General features: G+C 51.5%; 1 long non-coding RNA gene across 1 annotated transcript; it reads left to right on the forward strand.

Moving 5' to 3' along the window:
- Window positions 1–349: 349 nt before the first annotated feature.
- Window positions 350–1,983, forward strand: LOC133212460 (uncharacterized). Its single transcript, XR_009725483.1, has 3 exons — window positions 350–471; window positions 1,146–1,214; window positions 1,840–1,983. It is a non-coding gene; the product is annotated as an uncharacterized LOC133212460 (long non-coding RNA).
- The last annotated feature ends 4,664 nt before the right edge of the window (window positions 1,984–6,647 follow it).

Raw genomic sequence — 6,647 nt, forward strand, 5'->3', positions numbered from 1 at the left:
GGATAGTTCTCCAAGAAACATTGGCTGTCCTTTGTGGACATGCTCCTTGAGGCTCAGAGTTTGGAGACCCCTCTGCGTGGAAGGAGGTTTGGATGCTGTCAGTCTAAGGTTCCTTTCCCAACTCTGACATCTGTTCGATAATTCTGTTCATGCCCAGGCTCTATGACAAAGCCAACAAACTGTAATTTCACTGCACCTGGGGCATGGAGAAGACCTTTTGGTGGTACATATGGTGCAGTACAACAGCACCCAGGACGTTGCACAGCTCCGGTTTTGCTGTTGACGTAAGAGGGCTTTGTGAGATGGCACATCTGATGTCAGTGCCTGACCGTGAGCCAAGACTGCTGCTGCTCGCAGAGCCCCGATCCAGCACAAACTCTGATGGTTCAGCTGTTCAAAGCATTCGGTGGAATTTGCTTTTCCCCAGCAAACTTCCTGCCATATCCCATCTTGCCTGCCCTTTTACAGCCAGTGTGTAGCCAGGGCGAAGTTGGAATAAATAGCACGTTGGTGGATGTTGCAAATCTGACAGGAATATGATGGTGTATTCAGACCTGATCCAGGTTAAGTTGGCAGTGGCAGGTGAAGCAGCAGCACACGGCTCCTACTAAACAGAAATTCAGCTAATTGCTGGGTGAACATTGACATTCCCAAGAACCTTTCATATATCAGCAGGAAATCATTCCTAGTTCAGTTAATGGGTCATGTTGACAAGTCTGAGAGCAAGAAAAGGTCAGCACTGCGGGGTGTGTAGGAGGGCAGGAGGGGATTCCAGTGGCAGATGCAACAGGAGCTCATCTCTGCCCTGAAACCTCCTCCAGCTTTGCCTCCCCCCAGCCATCCCTCCATAGAGCGTGTGCTGACACTTGTGCCTCCTGCCTCCGAGCCATATGCCCTTACAAACTGCTCTGGGAACAGAGCCCATGAACACCACTGCCAAATCCTGCACTCTGGAAAGGCAAAAGCACAGGTCTGGGTCAAACTGCATCGCTGCAAGACCTTCACCTTTGGGTTGCACCTCTGGGGCTCATCCAGCCAGGATGTCTGTGGGGGAATTGCCTTTGCCCACCCTGATGGCACCTTGGTCAAGTGCATCCAGCCCAAGCACCACTTCTACCTGGGTAACAGCCCCTCTCCCATCACAGCAGCAGCCAGTCCCTTGCTGCTCTACTCAGATTCACCCGTCAAAGTGAGTGGAGCTGAAGTGCCTGCAGGTAAATGATGAATCTGGATGATAAGCCTGGCAAAAGAAGGAGGTGAAAGGGTAACTCGTTCAGTCTGCAAGAGCTTGCTGGGGAATAAAGCTCTGATTATTGCTCTAGGAACCAAAGCAGGAGAGCCAGAGCCAGAAGTAGTCCATTGGCAAATCCAAAATAGATAAAGAGGTCTAAAGAGCAGTTAACCACCATGGACCAGGGCTGCGGCCATTCCCATTTCCTGGCATCTTCATTATTTCTTCACCAGAAAAATAATGTGGTTTAGTTCAAACAAAATTTGGTTGAGGGAAATGTCAATGTCAGGGTATACTGTCAGTATTGTGGGCAGCAACACATACTCTTGGGGCATCTCCAGATGGACCGATCATTGCTGTGCATTGATAGGGGGCAAAAGTGTCATTCAAATCAAGTCATTTTAGAGCCTGTTGCCCACATTTGTGCTATCACTGCTGCCTGGGAGCTGAGGGAAGGGGGAAAGGGGCAGGAGGTGAAGGGCTGCTCAAGCAGCTCCGGATCAATGGCCCTGGTAGGTGCCAGGTCCTGACACTGCAGCTGAGCATTGGTAAATGGTTTGTGATGATGCACATCCTCACCCTTCATCTGCTTCTTCCTCCCAGCACAGGATGTTTTTGGGACCTCCCTTCAGTGGTGCTGTTGAGTAGGACACAGGATGGGCTGAGTGCACAGCACCTCCCTCCAACAGAGCCCAGAGCAGATGCCAGGGAAAAGGCAAAGAACCCAGGCAAGCACACACGATGTTCCCCTCTAATGTTCCCCATCCTCCCACAGTCTCAGGGACTTCCTAGGCCAGGCATCATTACCACGTTATGAGTAACCCTCTGCGGCTTTCTCTTCCATCCCATTTGCCCTTGAACCTGTAGGGATTTTTAACCTATTTTTGTTCTCTACACACTTTACGCTTCCCCTTCACAGGTCAAAATGAATGCACAGCAGGGAGGTCAGGAAAGCCAGCCTCTTCTTTTCTGATGCACCACGGAACCAGAGATGGGACTGAGAAAGGATTCATGGAGCCTATGAACATTTGCATGGCATCAGATAGTGGAGGCGGCAGAAGGTGGAAGAGGGCTGAAATAACACCCTGGAGACTCCTGTCTGGATTCAGTGTCTGCCAGGGTCAGGTTTCTGCAGTAAAAAGCAGAGAATTATTGTTGCCCCTTCAGGAGGAGCTGGAGCTCCTGTGGGGGAGGAGAAGCAGCATCCTGCCCCATCCCCAGCTCAGCCCTGGCTCTGCAGCACAGCCCAGGCGGAGGGATGCTCCCCTGCCACAGCTCTGCACAGCAATGCTCCTCCTGTCCTGGCTTTCAAGTGACCCCAGCAACCCCAATCAGTGTAAGGCGCTGCAGGGCATCACCCCATCCTATGCCATGGGAGGAGCAGGATCCTCAGGAACACTGTAGTGTTCTGGGTTAACCCACATCAGCACCTGGTTTGCTCCAAAAGGGGAGAAGCAGCTCAGCCCCTGTCATGTTCACTGCCAGTTCCCAGGTGGCTGCATGAGAGGATCAGGACCCCATAGGGTCTTTTCATTTCTCTGCTGCAACTTTGTCCCATTCATGGGGCTTTTGCCTTCCCACTGCTGCAGACAACTGGGGCACTTCCAGCTGCTGCCAGGCGGTACCAGTCACCAGACCTCAGCATGGGGATGCTGTAGAGATCAGTGCTTTCTCCTGACCTGAGCAGCTCATTGAGTCTTATCTTTGTTAGACAGAGGATGGATCAGAAAGCCATACTTCGTGGTTGTAATCCTATTTCAAAAAACACTCTGAATCCTGTGTCCCTAAGCAGGGAGCTCCTGACTCAAGCTTCTTTCCCAGCTGATATGCCAGACATCTCTACCCTCCCCATGGTTTACCCACAAGCATACCCAATACATGGATCAGCCTAGTACAATGGTTTGTGCAAGGATCTGTAATTCCAGTTGTTTGCTCTATCCAAAGTAGGGATCCTGGGCTGGGAAAATAAGGAAATAAGAATGTCTTCTCAGCCACAGAGCAAACCACAGCATTGCTGGAATAGCAAACCATTAGAAGGAGCACGCCTGCAATGCGTTTTCTTAGGCAGGGGGTAGCAGCCCCCAGGGTTGTCCCACAAAACCTCTCCTGGCCTTCCCATATTGCTGCTCCCACAGCTTCAGAGATGCCATGGCAGAAGTGAGCAGCTTAAAACGCTTCCACACCTCTTTTCTTTCCATGCACTGCCACTTCTTTGCTCTTCTATTCTTTTCTTGGTTGCTGCTATTGCTGATCTGCTGGAAGGAGTGTTTCCAGAGATCCCCCCTTCTGTGCAATTCACTCAGCGATGTGCTGGTGCCCATTTAGGATAGGACACTCCCAGATGCTTCACTACTGAGACACACCAGAAAGATGAGCTAATGGCTTCACACAGCAGCTCACATGCCAAAAGTCCTGGTGGTCCCCACCCTCAGTCAGAAACCCTGGGGTCCAGGGTTGTAAAACTGGGTACCACAAAGAGAATCCCTACGGACATGTGGAGATGTGGGACTGTAAGACTCATCCACTGAGCTTTTGCTTGAGCTCTTGCTCTAAAATGCAAACGTGGCAGCACTGGCCCAGAAGCTGTGAAAGCTGGGGTGTCTTCCCCCATCTCAACCCTGCCAAGCCCAGAGGAGCTTGCCAGATAGTCTGGGAAATCTCATCTTCCATCTGTGTGACAACTGGGAGTGCCCCAGAGCAGGGCAGGGAACGTGGAGCCTTTGCAAAGTGCAGTGAATCTCATAAATCTCCTGCTGGGCTCCAAAGCAGGTGTGAAATGCAGGATGCTGCTCATGTGTCCTGGAGCTGGGCAGGATTTACTTCATGTAAGGATACAAGCCTCTGGATGCACATTCCTTATCTCAGCAATAAGATTTATAGAGGCCCTGAGATTTATCCCGCCTGTAAAATTCTGTTAAATGAAGGGATGAGTTGTGCAACGACTATTGTTTGGGAATGTATTGTGTCTGCTGGCAGAAAAACGGCCATGTCTCTACTGGATCTCACACGACTGCCAGGTGTGCTGGGACAGCAGCAAAGATGCTCTGAGAGGATGCGAGGAGCCAGATGCTGCTGTCAGGAGGCTGCACCATCACCCCCCCGGTCCTGCGGGGGTATCCAACAGGTAGACCAAGGAAAGGTGCTGGGAAAAGCAGCTCTTTGACCACGGAGAGAGTGAGGGGCTCCGTGTGTGAGCTCAGCTGTGCAGCACGGCACCAGCTCAGGGCAGGCGAAGAGTGAGGACATCCACTGCAGGACTAGGGCAGGCTGCCATTGGAAATAGCTTCCTGAAGGGCAGGCTGTGGGCACCCGGCTCCCCAGGCTGGGCTCATTAGCTGGCAGGCTCGGTGCTGCTGGGGGAGGCGGTGCCGGGGCTCCCAGCAGAAAGGAGCTTTTGATGGAAACGAAGATTTTCCCTTTTGAAAAACCTGGAGTCGGGGAACGAGCCTTGGGGTTACCATGGAAACCCATCGCTGAACCGCGCCGCAGCAGGAGACACAGCCACAGTGTCTCTGGGTCTGCGGTAGCGGAGCCGATGCGGGTACAAGACACCACCGGCCACATCCCTGGGCTCTGCGTGAAGAGACCATTGACAGGAGAGGTGGAAAAAGTGGTCATCTGCTGGGATAGGTTTGGTTTGAGATGGTGGGAATGGGTTGAGGGTCAGGACATGGCCATGCTCATCACCGGCCACCAGCCCGGTGCATGGAACAAATCACGGTGAACAGCAACAGTGAGCAGCACGCTGCAGCCTCGCTGCAGATTGGGTGCGAGTTATATCTCGAGGAAGATCAATAGAACAAATTATAGCAGCAGAACAATATGAGACAGCCCTGAAAACCCCAATTACTGACAACCTAATTAATATGTTTTTAAACAAACATTATGGCAATACTTCAAACAATATTAACATGGCCACAGAAGTTTCACAAGGACGGCAAAGCAATTCTTTAGCCCGTGGCAATAGGGTGGGAAGGAACCCAAAACAAGAGGGAGAATGGAAAACAATTGCTTCGATACAGCCACAGCTGGGGAAAAGCAAGTGCTCTTTCCAACACAGAGCACAGGGACTCCCATATGCTACCCCAACACCCTGCAGGGCTGCAGATCAATAGTTCTGTAGAAAAAACAGAGAACAAGCAATGGAGGAGAGAAAAAAATGATAATACATCGCATCAGCTCCTCCAGCCCTTCTAGGAAGAATATAACCAGACAAAGGGATGCCAAGCCCAACCTTCCTGAAAGGAATCTGACCTGGAAACCTGACCCCCGAACAAAGCAGCATCCTTGGAAAAACAATGACACTTAAATACACCGCTGATTGCTCCTGGGACTCCTGACACAATGTGGGAGCCAAAGGGAAGCCTTAGCCTAGCCCAGCACAGGAAACCTTGTACCCCAGCTCAGAGGCAGTGGAGATGCTGACATGCAGACCTGCACACCCCAGGATATCCCAGCCTATCTGGACACATCCCAGAGCAGCAGTGAGGTCCTGGGCAGCTGGAGAAGCCCTTGTGTGAGTGACAGCACCAGGAGCAGTCCTGTAGGCCACATCATCCATTGAAGTCCAATTGGATCCCTCCCCAAGAACAAACCAGCACCAACATCTGTGGCCCACAGATGTTCAATTGCAAACAGAGGGAGGTGTTCTCCTGCCTCAGAGATGACAAAAAAAGAGATAATAAAAATTGCTACATGAAGGAACTGGTAGAAAATCATCTGACAACACTGGAGCCGTGCACCGACCCACCAGGCATGGGATGAAAATAACCAGCACGCAACCAGGCCCTGGGGCTGGCAGGGGGAGCAGGACCCTGGCACGCTGCACCAACAACAGGAACATCCTGAGCCCCTGGGATGAAGGGATGCTCTGTGCCACTGAGGTGATGCCATCGCTACATGAACCAAGGACACAAGGAGCAGGGAATCTTACATGGGTGCTGGAGAAAACAGGCATTTAGTGTGGCTCTTGGAAAGCTTTCAAGCTCTATGGTAGAGTGAGATCTCAGCCTGTTTTGTATAGTCTGCTTCTTAAGGTGCTTCTGGCCACTGCAAGGAGGGGCTAGGTCAGAAAGAAGACTAAGGTTCAGTGTAATCCCCCCCCAGGAAGCCTGCTGCAGAAAGTATGCATCAGTGGAATGTGATGTCCTGTCTTGTACGGGCAGAGAAATGTGGGGAGCAATGCATTAAAGTGGCCAGAAGCCCACCTCTGCAGTCCTGTACTGTGCAGTGTACTCCTGCTCTGTGCAAGGACAGCTGCATGGCGTGCAGGCAAAAACCCACAAAGGAGAGGGAGAGCTATGTGAAGCTGGACACACATCCACATGCATGCACATGGAGCTTCCACTGCAACCATTTCACATCAAAAAACCCAAGTTTGCCAAAACTGAGCTCACAGATGGATATACATGGGATT

Source organism: Neopsephotus bourkii, unplaced genomic scaffold (assembly GCF_033783945.1).
Source record: "Neopsephotus bourkii isolate Nb327-2 ecotype Australia unplaced genomic scaffold, CSIRO-AGI_Nbou_v1 NB_716, whole genome shotgun sequence".
Lineage (NCBI taxonomy): Eukaryota > Metazoa > Chordata > Aves > Psittaciformes > Psittacidae > Neopsephotus > Neopsephotus bourkii.